This window comes from Rattus rattus, chromosome 13 (assembly GCF_011064425.1).
Source record: "Rattus rattus isolate New Zealand chromosome 13, Rrattus_CSIRO_v1, whole genome shotgun sequence".
Lineage (NCBI taxonomy): Eukaryota > Metazoa > Chordata > Mammalia > Rodentia > Muridae > Rattus > Rattus rattus.
In genome coordinates, this window is record NC_046166.1 from 28,209,509 (window position 1) to 28,228,837 (window position 19,329).

The 19,329-nt window shown below is 42.5% G+C and overlaps 1 pseudogene; it reads right to left on the bottom strand.

The window, feature by feature from the left end:
* Positions 1-13,611: 13,611 nt before the first annotated feature.
* LOC116914664 lies at positions 13,612-15,153 on the bottom strand (annotated as a pseudogene).
* Between the last annotated feature and the right edge of the window lie 4,176 nt (positions 15,154-19,329).

Consider the following 19,329-nt stretch of genomic DNA (forward strand, 5'->3'; position numbering starts at 1 on the left):
GGAAGAGCAGGATAGGTGTTGGGTTCTGGGGCCTGGGAGTGTGAACTCAGTTTTGCTCCTGCCAGCGAGGTGGATCTTGTTTCTGAGATGGCTGAAACTCCCTCCTAACACTCAGCCTTGCCCATTTTAACAAGGGAATGGCATTTCAGAGCTGACATCTTGGTCAGTCTCTTCTCTGCTCTAGCCAGGAAAGTCTGCATCCCCAGTCAGTGTTTTTACATCTTACATTTAGCAGTGACCCAGACAATGCTGAGTTAATTCAGAGTCTAATATTTTCATCCTTTTCTCTCACACGAAAGTTAAAGTTTACAGACCAGTATAAGGCAAAGAGGGAGTAATTTAATTCCATTCTCCTGGCCTTGGCGATGATATGCACAGCTTTGCCATCTGGGCTTTTGGTGAATTAGATTATCTTTTACAAACTGTGGTTTGCTTTCACAAAGGCCAAGTGCAATTTTTTGTCAGCTTTCTTAATTACCTGTCTAGCACAGTTCCTCCCCCAGAACTGATTACAGAGCGGACTCTAAAGCTGCAGCCAGTCCAGTCATTATTTATTACCCGAAGCGGGTGGCTAAGATCCACACGGAGTTGTCAATAGTTAAGTCTTGGGAAAATATCTCCCAGCCCCTAGCTCTTCTCGTTAGTCAATTGTACAGGTTTAGCAATTCCTCATTGCCTGAACTTTCCAGACTTTCAACACCTAAAAATCCCTAATGAATGTGCAAACTCCTCCTGTCTGTATGATGTGCAAAGACTGGTGAGTCACAGAGCCCAGAAAAGCACAATGGTCCATTTCAGGCCGAGAGGATGTAGGTGTTAGGATCACAAAAGAAACCTGGGCCTTGCTCGCAGCTCAGCCTACATAGCCTGGCGGTGACTCTGTGTACAGTCTGGCTCCTGGCATAGTTCTCATTTTAGTCTTATGAGTCAGGGAGTATGCGTGTCCACTGGGATGCTATGGAACAGGTGGCATACAAAAACAGAATGCAGGAACAGGTGCGGAGAGAAATCAAATATTTTCTGTCCCCAGTGGAGGTGGGAGAGGGCAGAAGAAGGAAATATGAGCATCCTTGGGATTTCCTCTGTTTGTTTGGTGGGCAGAGTGACATCCACAAACACAGCCCCAGATGAGGTAATGAACCAGTGGGGTTATAAATCAGTTAAATGTGCTTCTAGCTCCATTTATCTTTCCTACTGATGAGTTTGTGTGCTTTGCTCAGTGATATTGCTGGGTAGGGATCTCTCTCTGTTAAATTACTTGAGCTCCTCTTCAAGATGCCAGTCACCGCCCATTGTGTATTTCCATCCATCTACTTAGAGAAGAGAAAAACCAGAAACACACACACACACACACACACACACACCTACATCTCTATTCTGTAGCTCCCCACGCATCTTGCTTAAGCTTGTTTCTAGCCTCTTTGGAAACTACTACCGAAACTTCCTGGCACACCTACACACAAACATTCCAAGTTCAACTTAACCCTTTGTCTTCCATAAAGCTTTTCACCAGACAGCTTTTGACTTCTCTGTGTCACTATTGTGAAGATTCCATATATACATTTATATTTTAATTATATATTAAATATCATATATATTTACCTTTTAATGTATTGTTTATTTTTGTTTTCTATCTGGACTATCGAGTAATTCCAATTACTGGTACCTTTGGCAAAGAAATGTCTTGCATGTCAGTGAACAGAACACACACAGGGGTCCCTCAACACATACTGGCTGGAAGTGTAAGCCACAGAAATACAGTAGGGTTAAGATCTGACTTAAAAGAGGAGGGAGAAACTGGGGGGTGGAGAAATGACTGGAGAGGCCAAGCTGAGGGCTTATGTAGTCACGCATCTGCTCATGGAATTTCTTCACCTGTTTCAGAGGAGAGAGACTGCGTGCTTGATTCCACGCCCAACAGCTGAAGGGTAAAAGACTTTAGAAGAAATAGCACTGTTTAGAAACTGAGGTCAGGGAAACAGTTGAGTGCCGCCTGATTTCTACAACAGGTTTCAATGAAATTGGCACCAGGCAAGCCAGGGAGGGGATTGTTTACCTTATGGATGGAATGAATCAGGGCCAGTGGCTTGACTGACACACACCATCACTCCTGCTACCCAGAGCACCTTCCCCTGCTCACTTGCTACTCATCCCGTTCTTCCTATATCCATCTCCTACCCGTTGCATCCACTCTGCCTCAGGCCATGCTCTATGCTGTGGCTTTAACAGGCCAAGTCAGTGTTTTGCGTCTGTGCCTCTGTATACTGTTTCTTCTGGCACCTGAATGGGTTTCGACTTATTTGTTTCCATTCTTGCTTAAATGTCATATTTCAGGGGAGGTCTTCCCAGAGCATCCTACTCAAAATCACTCTTTTTTTCTTGACATTCTTCTAAATATTAATTGTATTGTTCTTTGTGACCAATCTCACCTCCTGACTGCACACGTAGGTATCTAGCTATACATACATACATACATACATACATACATACATACATACTACATACATGTGCATGGTCATTCATTGCTTAATGACAGGGATGAAGTATGAGAACCCAGTCATTAAGGGTGTCACAATCTGCTTCCACAAGCCTTAGTGGTACAGATTGCTTACACTAAAGCTATGCTACCAACCTAAATATCATCATATATGCCGTCTATCCCTATGTAGTGTAAGGCACACAGACATACACACTTACATTTGTTTCTTGTTGTTTTCCTCTGTCTGAATGTGTCTGAATTTTCCTGCTTCTCTTACTAGGTCCTAGCTCATAGCAGGCTTGAATTGAATACGTATGACACAAATGATTAAAGAAGTCTGTCTGTTACCAAACCCAGACACTATTGTGGATGCCAAGAAATGCTTGCTGACAGGAGCCTGATATAGCTGTCTCCTGAGAGGTTCTGCCAGAGTCTGACAAATACAAAGGCAGATGCTTGTAGCCAACCATTGAACTGAACACAGGGTCCCTGATGAAGGAGGAGTTAGAGAAAGGACTGAGGAAACTGGGGGATGTTTGCAACCCCATAAGAGCAACAATATCAACCAACCAAACCCCCCAGGGCTCTCAGGGACTAAACTACCAACTAAAGAGTACATATGGAGTGACCCTGGCTCCAGCTGTATATGTAGCAGAGGATGGCCTTGTCATCAATGGATGACATCAATGGGAGGAGATGCCCCAGTGTAGGGAAATGCCAGGGTGGGGAGGCAGGAGGGAATGGGTGGATGGGGGAGCACCCTCATAGAAGCAGGGTAAGGGAGGATGGGATAGGGGTGCTCCAGAGGGGAAGCCAGGAAAGGGGATAACATTTGAAATGTAAATAAATACAATATTCAATAAAAAAGAAGTCTCTCTCTCTCTCTCTCTCTCTCTCTCTCTCTCTCTCTGTGTGTGTGTGTGTGTGTGTGTGTGTGTGTGTGTGTATGTGTGTGTGTGTTACTGGAAATAAAATCCAGGGCCTTGGATATGCTAGCTAAGTGCTAACCTCAGAATTACATCTTCAGTTCTAGAAAATGACTTTTAAAACAGGCCTGTTTTGTTTTTTTTCTAGATTATTTCCTCTTGGGAAAATTACTTAATCCATCTAACATGGCTTTTGCCTGGTAGATGATTGCCTCTGTTGACTGAGTAGATTACGCATAATAGTAGATCGTGGGGAAGGATATTCAACACATGACACTAGGATAGTCCCTGCTACAAGGTATAGGTACCCAATGAACGACAGTGAGCTTTTCAACTTGCTTTGGAATTTTCAAACATCTGTTCTTTGCTATGTACATCTGTTAAGAGACCTGATCCTTGGCTTTGAATGAGCTGGTGACTTCCCATTCACAACAGACAAAAATATCAGTAACAGTCATATCATCCAAGGGGGAAAATCACAAGCCTTTGATTTCCCTTAAAAGTACTATATCATCTGTTCTATTGGGAAGAGCTGATGCTTTGACCTTGTTTGGTCTGGTCCAGTTAAGAGGAGGACATGGGAGTGTATTTATAGATATATCTTGTCCATCTCTGATCAGCTTCGGGGGTTCTGGCCTTTGACACAATTTGGCCTTCCAGGAAATAGACCCTGTCTGGGTAATTGTCATGAAATACTCATCTCCTTCTCTCCTGTGTTACTCTTGATTGCACCGAAGGTCTGTGACAGTTGGGAACTGTAAGAGCAAAACCTCTAGGCCTAGGAACAATGAAATGAGGCATGTCTTCTGGAGAGACAAACAATGCTAGAAATTACGATTGCAAGGACCTAGTTGAATAGAAAGCACCATTTATGTTTATCTATTTCAAGTGCCCAGTGAAGAAAAACTTAGTGGTTAAACGAAGCACCTCAGTTTACCATGTGCCAGGCAGACTTACTTTCTTCCTAAAAGAAAACCTACAGCACTTAGGGTTCTACAGTTTGCACTGTTTTATGTGATAGTGTAAATACTGGGACACCTGCACACCATCAGTCTGGAGTTACTAAGTTTGCAGCATGAAATGTGAAAATGTAATCTTTGGAGAGAGAGCTATGGGGAACACAAAGACAAAATGAAGACGGAGAAGGTTTGCTACTGAGAACATTGCTACACAAACAGCTGAGCTACAACCCTTTCAAATTTAGAGGAACACTATACACGAGATTTTATTTTAAAAATCAGTGAACTGTTACCTGAAATGTTTCTGTGAGCGACCAATGACTTTCTGCCCTCAATGATTACAATATTTACTCATTTTCATTTTCTCAGATGATCTAATTTTAACAGATTATTTTCCCCTGGTGTCTTGATTCCGATCTGCTTACTCTTTGCTTATGAGAACAATGTCTAGACAGAGTCCTGCACTAAAATTCAGTTATTCACTAAGCATCTAGCAAGCACACTAAGTGTGATGTTGGCCATGTGGGCATCTTTAGATGATGATGAACCATTTCGCATTGGATAAGCCACTCTTCTGTTCTGGGCTCCTATTATTATTTTACAGGAATAAGATTATTGTGATGAAATTATACATTACAGGCATTTGTGCAGTTATAGAAGATCCGATGCTAACGCAGGATGTTACTGAAAACATAGTTCTCCTTTTATGTATGTTTTAGAGAAAGGTTAAAAGAGAGGATTGCAAATTGGATTCCCTTCTCTAATAAAAGGGCAGCTGTCAACTAGTGCCCTGAGCCCTCAGAAATGGAAGAGGATGCCATGAACCCAGCATAATTGTTCTATCTGACAAAGGACTTTGGCCTTCTAAGGCCCTCACCCTGCTGTGCCTGATTCATCCAGTTTACTTCCTGTTTACATCCTCCCTGGTACCTGCCTAGCTCCTGAGAAGTTACAGAAAGGAAGGCAATTTGACACAAGTCTAGTGATTTTCTGTGTTATATACTAAGCTTTACTCTTGGGTTATTGCCACTATGAAAATTAAAGGTATTTATGAAGTATCAGATGACATTTGCTTGGAGACTTGCTGAGGAGATCCAAGTCTTAGCACTGTCAGAAGTAATGGACATCTTTCTCATCTACTCATCTGTATGTCATGTCCTATGGACTTTCGTCCTAAGCATAAAGGGGAACTAGGAGTTGGAAGTTCAAGAAACACTGGGGAAACATGTTGTCTTCATCCCTTCAAGTCACTTCATAGGAGTCCTTAGACAGCACAGTGCATGGGGATCTTTCCATCTTCTGAGGTCTTCTTCAATTTCTTTCTTCAGAGGCTTGAAGTTCTTATCATGCAGATCTTTCACTTGCTTGGTTAAAGTCACACTGAGGTATTTTATATTATTTGGGTCTATTATGAAGGGTGTCGTTTCCCTAATTTCTTTCTCGGCTTGTTTCTCTTTTGTGTAGAGGAAGGCTACTGATTTATTTGAGTTAATTTTATACCCAGCCACTTTGCTGAAGTTGTTTATCAGGTTTAGTAGTTCTCTGGTGGAACTTCTGGGATCACCTATATATGCTATCATATCATCTGCAAATAGTGATATTTTGACTTCTTCTTTTCAATCTGTATCCCTTTGATCTCTTTTGTTGTCTGTTTGCTCTGGCTAGAACTTCAAGAACTGTATTGAATAAGTAGGGAGAGAGTGGGCAGCCTTGTCTAGTCCCTGATTTTAGTGGGATTGCTTCAACTTTCTCTCCATTTAGTTTAATGTTAGGTACTGGTTTGCTGTATATGGCTTTTACTATGTTTAGGTATGGGCCTTGAATTCCTATTCTTTCCAGGACTTTTATCATGAAGGGGTGTTGAATTTTGTCAAATGCTTTCTCAGCATCTAATGAAATGATCATGTGGTTTTGTTCTTTCAGTTTGTTTATATAATGGATCACGTTGATGGCTTTCCATATATTAAACCATGCCTGCATGCCTGGGATGAAGCCTACTTGATCATGATGGATGATTGTTTTGCTGTGCTCTTGGATTCAGTTTGCAAGAATTTTATTGATAGTTTTGCATCGATATTCATAAGGGAAATTGGTCTGAAGTTCTCTTTCTTTGTTGGGTCTTTGTGTGGTTTAGGTATAAAAGTAATTGTGGCTTCATAGAAGGAATTTGGTAGCGCTCCATCTGTTTAAATTTTGTGGAATAGTTTAGATAGTATTGGTATGAGGTCTTCTATGAAGGTCTGATAGAATTCTGTACTGAACTTATCTGGATCTGGGCTCTTTTTGATTGGGAGACCTTTAATGACTGCTTGTATTTCTTTAGGAGTTATGGGGTTGTTTAAATGGTTTATCTGTTCCTGATTTAACTTCGGTACCTGGTATCTGTCTAGGAAATTGTCCATTTTCTGCAGATTTTCAAGTTTTGTTGAATATAGGCTTTTATAGTAAGATCTGATGATTTTTTTGAATTTCCTCTGGTTCTGTAGTTATGTCTTCCTTTTCATTTCTGATTTTGTTAATTTGGACACACTCTCTGTGTCCTCGGTTAGTCTGGCTAAGGGTTTATCTATTTTGTTGATTTTCTCAAAGAACCAGCTTTTGGTTCTGTTGATTCTTTGTAAAGATCTCCCATGCTCATGGATTGGTAGGATTAATATAGTAAAAATGGCCATTTTACCAAAAGCCATCTACAGATTCAATGCAATCCCCATCAAAATTCCAACCCAATTCTTCATAGAGTTAGACAGGACAATTTGCAAATTCATCTGGAATAACAAAAAACCCAGGTGGAGTTGGGGATTTAGCTCAGTGGTAGAGCACTTGCCTAGTGAGCACAAGGCCCTGGGTTCGGTCCCCAGCTCTGAAAAAAAAAAAAAAAAAAAAAAAAACCCAGGATAGCTAAAACTATCCTCAACAATAAAAGGACTTCAGGGGAATCACTATCCCTGAACTCAAGCAGTATTACAGAGCAATAGTGATAAAAACTGCATGGTTTTGGTACAGAGACAGACAGATAGATCAGTGGAATAGAATTGAAGACCCAGAAATGAACCCACACACCTATGGTCACTTGATTTTTGACAAAGGAACCAAAACCATCCAATGGAAAAAACGATAGCATTTTCACCAAATGGTGCTGGTTCAAGTGCAGGTCTGCATGTAGAAGAATGCAGATCGATCCATGCTTATCACCCTGTACAAAGCTTAAGTCCAAGTGGATCAAGGAGCTCCACATCAAACCAGATACACTCAAACTAATAGAAGAAAAACTAGGGAAGCATCTGGAACACATGGGCACTGGAAAAAATTTCCTGAACAAAACACCAATGGCTTATGCTCTAAGATCCAGAATCGACAAATGGGATCTCATAAAACTGCAAAGCTTCTGTAAGGCAAAGGACACTGTTGTTAGGACAAAATGGCAACCAACAGATTGGGAAAAGATCTTTACCAATCCTACAACAGATAGAGGCCTTATATCCAAAATATACAAAGAAGTCAAGAAGTTAGACCGCAGGGAGACAAATAACCCTATTAAAAAAGTGGGGTTCAGAGCTAAACAAAGAATTCACAGCTGAGGAATGCCGAATGGCTGAGAAACACCTAAAGAAATGTTCAACATCTTTAGTCATAAGGGAAATGCAAATCAAAACAACCCTGAGATTTTACCTCACACCAGTGAGAATGGCTAAGATCAAAAACTTAGGTGACAGCAGATGCTGGTGAGGATGTGGAGAAAGAGGAACACCCTCCATTGTTGGTGGGATTGCAGACTGGTACAACCATTCTGGAAATCAGTCTGGAGGTTCCTCAGAAAATTGGACATTGAACTACCTGAGGACCCAGCTATACCTCTCTTGGGCATATAACCAAAAGATGCCCCAACATATAACAAAGACAGGTGCTCCACTATGTTCATAGCAGCCTCATTTATAATAAACAGGAGCTGGAAAGAACCCAGATGCCCTTCAACAGAGGAATGGATACAGAAAATGTGGTACATCTACACAATGGAATATTACTCAGCTATCAAAAACAATGACTTTATGAAATTCATAGGCAAATGGATGGAACTGGAAAATATCATCCTGAGTGAGGTAACCCAATCACAGAAGAACACACATGGTATGCACTCAGTGATAAGTGGATATTAGCCCAAATGCTTGAATTACCCTAGATGCACAGAACACATGAAACTGAAGGATGACCAGAATGCGAATGCTTCCCTCCTTCTTTAAAAGGGGAACAAGAATACACTTGGCAGGGAATAGGGAGGCAAAATTTAGAACAGAGGCAGAAGGAACAGCCATTCAGAGCCTGCCCCACATGTGGCCCATACATATACAGCCACCAAAGTAGATAAGATGGATGAAGCAAAGAAGTGCAGGCTGACAGGAACTGGATGTAGATATCTCCTGAGAGACACAGCCAGAATACAGCAAATACATAGGCGAATGCCATCATTAAACCACTGAACTGAGAATGGGACCCCCGTCGAAGCAATCAGAGAAGGGACTGAAAGAGCTTGAAGGTGCTTGGGACCCCATATGAACAACAATGCCAATCAGCCAGAGCTTCCAGTGACTAAGCCACTACCCAAAGACTATACATGGGCTTACCCTGGGCTCCAACCTCATAGGTTGCAATGAATAGCCTAGTAAGAGCACCAGCGGAAGGGGAAGCCCTTGGTCCTGCCAAGACTGAACTCCCAGTGATTGGGATTGTTGGGGAAGGGCGGTAATGGGGGAGGATGGGGAGGAACCCCCATAGAGCAGGGGGGGAGGGGTTAGAGGGGATGTTGGCCTGGAAACCAGGAAGGGAATAACAATCAAAATGTAAACAAGAAATACCCAAGTTAAAGTTAATGAAGATGAGAAAAAAAAAACAAAACAAAAAAACAAAAAAAAAAAAAAAAAAAAAAGAAATCACAGTGCAGGGAGCTGGGTGGTGATGGCTACCGTAGTGTTACTCATGGCTGAATGATCCGATACTGGAAAGAATCCTATAGACGCTTGTGTCTGTCTTACTTCACCCATCTGCTTATCATTTGGGTGTAAATGATGGATTTTTATTTGTAGAGGTTGAGTGCATTTCCTACCAATTCTTTTGGGGAAGACAACTCCAAATAAAACATTAGAATTAGTAGGAAAACTTGATTCTCGGGGATACTGGCAGAAAGATTTGGGATGAATTCCCTTTGTGGAGCTGGCTGAAGCTTGGGTAGATGTAAGAACTGGGTTAGGCTATTGGCTTTCATTCTGTCATAGTTGTAGCTAAATGTGTGCGTTACGTCTTTGTTTCTCTTCCCCCTGAAAGGTGCAAGTAGACGTTTGAAAGAGCATGATTATGTATGGCAACTTTTCTCAGTCCCCGAGACCAGTTAGCCTTTTGATCCTCTCCATATAGAACTGGATTCTACCTATTATAATATTATAACGCATCTCCCCCCAACACTCGATTTCAAAGCCCATATCAGAGTCCTAATTGAGCTCTTTTTCAAATCTTACAGATTTCTAAAACTTTTCTTCAAGGTTAAGTTTATCATGGTGGATAGTAACAACTATCAGACAGTCTGCTTTTGAGTAGTCTCTCCTCGGGAAGAATGTGTGGAGATGCATATCTGAGTGGGTGACTTCAGAGGACTAGTCAGCTTATGCTGTAGCAGCTCATCACAGGGTGTCTTAGCAATACAGCCCTTTTGGTTTTTGGATACTTCAGTCAATCTCCTTTGAGTGAGTACATACGAGGTGTAGCTAAAATACTGGGGATAGAGCAATGAATAAGACATTAAAATTCCTGCACTCAAAGGAGAAGAGAAAGCAGGCAATAAGTAACATAAATCAGAAAAATATAGTATGCTAAGAATCAAGGCGAGTTTACATAATTGTACACACTGCACGAAGGTGCCTCAATTTAAATGGAGGCTTGGCGTTTAAAACGTCACAGTTGTGTGTAACTATCTCTATAGTATTTTGGGTGGGGGAAGGATATCTTTTTCTAATTTTCATAGAGGCTTTTAAAAATTCATAATTGGGGCGACTAGCAGATATCGAATGAACCTGTTAGGAATCTGTTGCATCTACAACAGGTACAAGATCATGGCGGTTGAAGAAAGTTGCATTAGAAGTGGCTCAAAAGTTGTTCTTAAAGTCTACATATACTTTGAAAGTTGCTGATGGGATTTGCTATGGGAGGTGACATGTGAGAGAAAAAAGGATAAAAAAGAATTTAAATCACTACCAAGGCTTTGGGAGAATCCACTTGGAGAATGGAGTAGTCCTTAAGTGAGGTAAGGGACATTTCAGGTGGGGCCTGCCTGAGGGATGGAGACCAGCAGCCATGGCTTACACACGAAGGCCAGATGCCCATTAGACATCCATGGAGACGTCAAATGGGCAGATGGATGAATAGTCTGAAATACAGAAATAAGTCCAGACTAATGACATGAATTTTTAATTATATTATTTTTTGAGAGCTTTTGTGAGCCACTGCTTGCCCTTTAATACTGGTAAATCTATAATCTTTGCCTAACATTTATAACAAGGTCACCTCTATGATATACCTTTCAAGCTTGTAAACTGAATAAATCCATTTGTTTCAACTTGTAAATCTGCTTCAGGAAGAATTTTAGAATACTTCGTATGCTTCATCGTTGAAAACACACAGTTCTACAAAACTAAGAAATTAGGAGCATTGGTTCTCAATCTTCCTAATGCTGCGACTTTGAATACAGATTCTCACGCTGTGGTGAGACCCCTCCCCCCCCATAAGATTATTGTTGTTGCTACTTCATAACTGTAATTTTGCTACGGTTATGACTCATAATGTAAATGTTTTTTGAAATACGTTTGCCAAAGAGGTCTTGACCCACAGATTGAGAACCAGGGCCTTAGAGCAACCCCTTCTACCTAAGGCACAGGGGACATCTCAGAGGAGGAGCTGGAGAGAACAGATAGAGGAAGAGAGCTCTGAGATGCCATCTTCTGATAGAACATGCACGCCATACTTATTAATCACACGAGCTCTGATCTTGTGAACAAGATCGTGCTAGACAAAATTCCAAGAGAGTAGAGCACCTCCAGACTTTACCTCCTACTGGAGAGCTATTCACAGTGGATGGTTGCTGGGGAAGAAAGAACCAATTCTATTGAAGATGTGGCCACTAGAAGGGTTGCCATGCTCCAGTGGATGGCCCCACTCACACACACACATTATCAGTAGCAATTGGACTCAGTAAATTACATGGAAAAATTTTAAAAGGCATGAAATCATAAAGAGGATATTTTGGGTAAATGGGATGTTGATGTGGTTGTATTTTCTTTTATGTATTTATAGAGTTCTAAGAATAAAGACATTTTTTCCAAAGTTTAGATTCTGGAAGTATAACATGCAGGGAATTTTAATGTGATCATGGATGATGTGTTTGGAATAATTTTATATGGCAAGAACAGTATTTACTATGAGCAGTATATACTGTGATCAATTGCTATGTCAATCTAATACTAATGTTTTAGAGGGTTTTTTTCCCCATTGGCAAAATGAAATTGCATAAAATAAGACTTGTTATGAGGAAAAGGAAGCCATTGTTTTCACCTTGCTGTCCATGAAGGACTCTAATGGGGATGGGGCAGTTTACAGGAGTCAGCCATGAATTCTCTGGGTACCAACAGATTGACTGGGAACAATAATACCAGACTATCTCTGGTTTTACCAACCATGTTTGCTCATAGGGCAGGGGAACTGCGGTGCATCTCACAGGCTGGACGACTGTGGGATGGTTATTTCCAGGAGTCCCTTCCAGTGTTCATAGAGCAGTTATAGCTCTGTGATACTTTCTGCTCTTTAACCCTCTGCCGTCTACATTCAAGGAAGATCAAGAAACAAAGAACTGCTGCAGGCAATCTGAAGTGTTTCAAAACAGTGAACTTCATGGACACCATATTTTCTGCCCACTAACAAAACACATGAGCATTTCATGGCATCATCATCATCATCAACAACAACAATAACAACAACAACAACAATATTATTGCTCTTTATTTTCATAAATCCAAGGGTTCATGTACTGACTGACCAATATTATTATTTTAAGTAGCAGTTTGCCTGTTTTGTAAAGAACAGTGTGGTGTGTTAGTAGCCTTTTGTCAGTTGACACTAAAAACAGTCTGCTTCTTGAAATGCAATTCACATGTCATGCAGTCCACCTGTTTAAAGCTGGTGAGGCATGGTGTTTTACAGGGCTCTGTTACTGCCACCATCTAATTTTAGAACATTTTTATTCTCTAAACAAATTCCAGGATCCGTTTACTGCCACTTTCCACCTTAAGGCCTCAAGGAGCCCTACTGCATCAGTAAAGCTAATGTTTGACTATGTCCTATTCTGGATATCTTACACAAACAGTCATATAATATGTGCTTTTTTTGTCAATACCTTCTTTCACTTAATGTAATATTTCACGGCTCATCCATATTGTCACATTATAAACACTTTATTATTCCCATTACATGAACAAACTGCACTTTATTGTGGTATCCATTGGTGGGTGGATAACCAAATGATATATATGTCAATTTATTGAAACATTTGACTTCTGCCTGTGCAACGGTGACTTCAACCTCCACTCCTCGCTCGGTGCGGATGAAGTAATGTGTTTATCAGTCTCAGGACTGTGTAAGTCAATGATCCTGTTGAGGATCCTCATTTACGAACAATCCCTCAGAACCTTCACCACGGGGTCTTTTTCTGGTAGCGATTCTCAGTGTCCTGGTAGGCCTGTGCACTGGTCCCTTCCCTTTCAGATTCTTTTTCTTTGCCCTGCCGACCAAGTCCGCACAAACCTTCTCCAGAGACTTCGCATTGCCACTGGGAAGCTTGATTTAAATTCAGTGAAAGCCCACTTTGGGCTCCAAGGGGGTCATTCCCAGTGTGTTTAAATGCTGTGCATGGCTGAGGCGCAGCTTCCGGACTGACAGGTTCCTGACTAAGCAGGATGGAACAGCAGGGGGTCAGGGTGGAGCAGACTGAACGGAGTTCCACCGCGTGCACCACCACGTCTCAGAAAGTGGTTTATAACTTTTCATATAAATACTGATGCTGTTGATAGTTGTGTGTAAGTTTTGGTGTAGACATGTATTTTGGTTTACCTTGGGAATATACGTAGAAGCCAATATGCTAATTCTATTTTTAGAGGGCCAGGTGGTCTGTATAATCTGATTTTTATTTTTATCATTTATTCTTTTCTTTTTAGTGGTTCCAGATTTAATGGAAGGTGCACGGTGCGCTGCTTCGCACCCTGAGGCCGAGTTGCTGCAGCGCCAGGTATGGAGCGACTGCTTTTCGCAACGGAACAGAAGAACTGAGCATACAACTAACAAGAAAAAGGCCCTCCTGCCTGCCTCTGAGACCAGGGGATCAGGTCACCTCTGACGCCCTGAGCCTGGGGGCCTCCCCACCTCCACTGCCCTTCTGAAGTCGATTCCTCCAGAAGGAGCCTAGCTAGGACAGCCCCAGATGGGGGCAAACAGGGAGCGGGATGCTCAGAGTCCCCTTCTCAGAGCCCCCCTCCCAGTCATTTTAAAAGATAAAAGTTTTAAAGTTGCCCCCCTAGACACAAAGTTTAGAGCAGAAAAAAAACAGGTTAGGCCCCAGAATTGTATGTTCCAAGAAGCCTCTCCTAGGGCTATAGAATAGATAATTACATTGGCCAGCTCAACAGCTTTCTCCCAGAAACTAGCTGACCATAAATCTTAGAGAATAATCTTGAGAAGCAGGAAACAACTTCTCCTAGGAACTAGCAGACCATGAAGTTGAACAATCTGAGAAGTAGGAGACAGCTTCTCCTAGGAAACAATCTTGGGGGACAGAGAGTTCTTCCTTGTGATTTTTCACTGTTATTCTACACACTTTCCAATGACGCCATCCCTGCCCCCTTGGGTTGTGGTTTCTCCCTTTAAATACCTCTTCTCCCAGCCTCTCGGGGTCGAATTCCACTGCCCCTGCGTGGGATACGAGTCTCGACCCCAGTGCACTGGTTGCTATCGACAAACCTCATGTGATTACAACAAGGACAGTGTTGTGTGAGTTCTTGGGGGGTTGCGTCATCCCGAGACTTGAGTGAGGGTCTCCCCACTCCGGGGGTCTTTCAATTTTAGGAACAATAAATACTGCGTGACAGTAGCAGGAAGGGCGTCCATGGGCTGTATGTGTGGCAGCCCAAGCAGGCTGGCCAGGTGCCTGCCCTCATTCTGTGCGTAGGATGATATGGATGCCTGAATCCGGTGTTCCGTGAACACCGGCCCACTCATCTCCCTGGTCCGTAGAGCAAACGATGCATCCTCAAACGGTTTCTGCATCTGACCTCTGCTGAAGGCACCCAGGTCTCCCCGGGCTTTGGCAGAGCTGCAATCACTGAACTGTGAGGCCAGAGATTCAAAGTCCTCCTCTCCTGACAATCTTCTGGCTGTAGCCATTGATCAGCTCCAAGGCCTCCTCTTTGCTCCTGGTGATCTTTTCCTGCCGCCAGGATGGGGGCCTCCGAGATTGGCTTCACCAGGTGTGAGCAGCGCACCCTGGCAGGCTCACCCTGGCCATTCTTGCTGCCGCTTCCAACAGTGCTGCCCCCTCCAACAGTGCTGCCCCCTCCAACAGTGCTGCCCCCTCCAACAGTGCTGCCCCGCTGGGCCGCTCCCACTGGCTGGCGTTGGTTCTGTGATTGAAGTAGTAGACACGGCCTGAGCTGCGACTCAAACGCTTCTCCCACCCGGGCGGCAGCTTCTCCTCGTCTGCCATCTTCCCTCCAGCCGCAGCGCCTCTTATCATTATTCTTAAACTTGTTTGTGTGAGGCGTGGTGTGTGCGTGCGTGCGTGCGTGCGTGCGTGCGTGTGTGTGCGTGCGTGTGTGATGCTTATCTAAGTATGCATGTGTGTGGGGTGCATGAGAAAAATTCACATTGGTGTCTTCTTCCACTGCCCTCTACATTATAGATTGAAGCAAAGTGTCTTGTCCTATCTGGGCCTCACCAACTCTGGCTAATTTAACCGGTCACCTTGATCAGGGGATGTCCATCTCTGTCTCTTGAGAGTTGGAATTAGGTGGCTGCCACAACTGCCTGACTTTTACATGGCTTCCGAAGGTCCAATCTCTGGCCCTCATATTTGAAAGGCAAACACTTTATCCTTGGAGCCACACGCCCAGCTCCTCATTTGATTAAAAAAAAAAGTTGCTCCCACTGCTTCCAGGATCTCTTAGATACAGTAATTTTTATCAATTTACACACCGCCAGTATTATTTCCTGTTTTATGTACATGCACACTACAAATTGCCACTCTAGTCATATTTTGAAAATATTGGCATGGAGATAATTGCTGGTTCATACTACTCAAATATCTTTAGAGATATATTTCACACACCCCAGTGCACCCAGAGGTTGGACAAATTTAATGTTTAATTTTAAGCAATTTAATTTCACACAATATAATTAGTTTCATATGATAATGCTTGGTGTATTGGTTTCCTTCCTTCTCTGTGCCACTAACACCCAGTTTCCCTCTCTGGAGGCATAGTGTGGCTTATGTCTTGGGTGGTCTTCCAAGGAAGGTATTTTAATGACATTTTAGTTTGAGTAACACAGAACCGGAGCAAAGGGGAGTATGAACTTTGTTCTAAACTTGCGTGGTTTGGTTAATAAACGTCAGAGTCAGAACAGCCTGTGCCCTAGTGGTGACTTTGTCTCAAGGATGAATGCCAATGAAGAACTTAGTTTAATTATCATCCCAAGTAGCCCAAGGCTCTCATAAAAGCGGCCCACTTCTCTTTGACCCGCCGAGTTCACGTTGCCCACATTCCTGCACACACGGTCTGATGGTTTTTATCGGCCTTATCTACATTTCTGCTTCAATAATCCTGGAAATTGTCTTCAGAGCACTCCTTGCTGTCTCTTATCTTACTTCCAAATCTCATCGTGCAGTTTGCTCTTTTGTCCCCTCACAGAACTCCTCCAGGAGACAAGACTGTGAATTTTTAACAAGGAAGTGCTTTTCCACGTACTTGGAACTTGTATGCTTTCCTCTCAGGGGGCTTCTCCTTTGCTCTTCTGTGACTGGCTCCTGCCCACTCTTATTATTGGAGACCTCCTAGAGCAACTCTCTTTGCTGAGGCTGGCCTCCTCCCTCTCACACGTCATTGCATTTGGTAGTTGATTTAATTCAGGATTTGTTAGATATTTATGTGTTTGCTCATTCATCGTCTGGGATAATTTATTCTAGAGTAGGCTATAGTCAAAAACAAGGAGTATATTATCTCCACTTCTCTATGTTTGTGTGGCCCCAGGAGTAAATATTAGTATACATTATTGAAGAACTGTTTGAATTAAAAAGAAAGCAAATGATGGGTAGCTGAGGTTTTACATGATCTGAAAATTTTTGAATATTTACTATAAGGCTCTCTTACAAAATACAAGGTCCTCTAAAGAGTAGTACGTATATCACAGGAAGGCATAAAGTTACTTCATAAGTTTTTATGTATTTTCTTGTAGTTATTATGCATGTTTTATAGAGTATATGAATTTTATATAGAAGTATTTGCATACTATTTATAATGTATTCATTTTAAAGATTTATTTTCATTTATTCCTGTGTCCGTGCCTGTGTGGGTGTCTGCAGGAACCTGAAGAGGGCATCTGATCCCCTGCAACTAGAATTACAGGTGATTTTGATGTGGGCCCTGGGACCTGAACTTGGATCCGCTGCAAGAGTAGCACGCACTCTTAACCACTTGGCCATCTCTCCAGTCTCTGGTTTATAATTCACGCATCCATTGTGTGAGTAACTTTTGTGCCATTGAAAGGCGAGACTGAAGGGAAGAAAGGTTTCTTTTGGTTCGTGGTTTGAGGTGGCACAACTCACAATATTCAGGAAGGAATGGTGGGGCTCACAGCAGCTCGAGGTTGGGGTGGTGACAGTGGGAGGTTGCTTGCTTACAGGGGACCAGGAATCAGAGGATGGGTAGGAACCAGGACATGGCTATGACCCATAAGGCCCACATCTCAGTGATTTACTTCCTATTTATAGCCCCATTAGTAAAGATGCCATTGTATCCCCAGGTATCACCACCAGCTGGAGAACAATGTGGAGACATGTGAGTTTATGAGGGACAGTGTACATTCAAATTAACTGCATGTGTTTGGATGACAAATGAAAGGCTTTTCTGGTGTGTGTGTGTGTGTGTGTGTGTGTGCAAATGTGTGCACATACATGTGTACATACCCGGTCAGAGGAGGATGGATGTCTGCTTTATTATTCTCTACCACATTTCCTTGAGGTAGGGTTTTCCCTGAACCTGGCGTCAGGCTGCTGCGGTCAAACCCCAGGACCCTCCTCCTGTCTTCATACCGTGTGGCACTGACATTACAAGTATGTGTGGCCATACTTGGGTTGTTGTGTGGTGCTGAGATTCACACTCTGTTCCTCACACTGTGCAGCAAGCACTTTTACCCAGTGAGCCAATTCTACCCCCAGTTTTTAAAAAGTGAGTGAGTGTTGTGATAAAAATGTGTGCAGGGGTGTGGATTAAAATACAGTATTGATGGGGAGAAACACCACATTCTATTTCCTTATATAGCTCCATCAGCTATTATATACCCAGTATATTTATAAATAATGTCAACTGACTTGTATTTGTTGAGTGTATGTCAATTGCAGGCATTAACTAAGCTCCTGGTGGATAATGTCTATTTGGTTTTAAAGACAGACTCTCACTGTGGTTGCTTAGCCTGGCCATGTGCTCTTCCCACCTCAGCCTCTGGGACACCTGAGACTGTAGGGAGAATCCAGTGTCCAGCTAGATAGCACCTGTAATGACCACAAGTGTCACATGAGCTCTGTCCTGTTACCTTATCTTATCAATGAGGTAACAGGCCTGGAGAGGCCAAGCAGCTCCCTGAACATCATACTGTTCGTGAGATGCTGGTCTGACTCCAAAGCCAGGGTTTTTACTACTAATGACTTGTCTTTAAACTCCCTCCCCTTGATTCTGTGTCTATCTAGATGTAGTCATAATTTGAATTTCTGTACAGCATAGAAATGTCACTTCAGTTTCCCATAGATGTAAACAGAAACAAAGAAGTTATGTGTGTGCGTGTATGTTTGTGTGTGTACACGTATGTTCAAGTGTGTGAAGATCAAAGGGGAACATTGAATGTTTTATTCATTTATTCTCTACCTTAATTTTGAGGCAGGTTCTTTCCTACTCTCTGTAGCTTGCTTATAGACTGGTTGACAAGCAGGCTCCAGGGATCCTATTGTGTGGGGCTGCCAACATCTTCTGCCACACTCAGCTTCTCACGCTTACGTGCCAAGGATTTTACACACCCACACATGCACGCACACACACATAAAAAAATCACTTCAAGATTTTTTTGAATTAAAAGTCAATGTTCCTGCATTTCAGTATACCTGCACAGCATGTTCAGAAACCTTTTAACTTCAATGGGCCCAATTTCCCATGTATCTGAGCTGCTAATATTTACACCAGGGGTGGTTTCCAAGCGTACATACACATTAAGGTCTATAACGTATGCACCTTTCTCTAGTAGTGCTATGTAGCCAGGAAGGGCATGCATTTTTGGTTTTCATAATTTTGATTATTATTGTGGCTGATTTTTTTTTTTTTACGAAGGAATCTAAACCCAGACCTCATTTTGACCTGCAATATCTCTGCTTCATGTAAGACCTAGATCATTTGGTGTTCGTCAAAAGTGCACAGCTGCAATGCCATGTGGATTTAAGAGAGAGAGAGAGAGAGAGAGAGAGAGAGAGAGAGAGAGAGAGAGAGAGAGAGAGAGGTCCTCAGCATCTCCTTCCTTGATATGACCAGGACCTGAAGGGACACACATCTGACTGTCACATCCACTAACGTAGGAGTGAGGGTGGAAGTTAGGTTCAGATGTTGCCAGTGTAACTCTGATT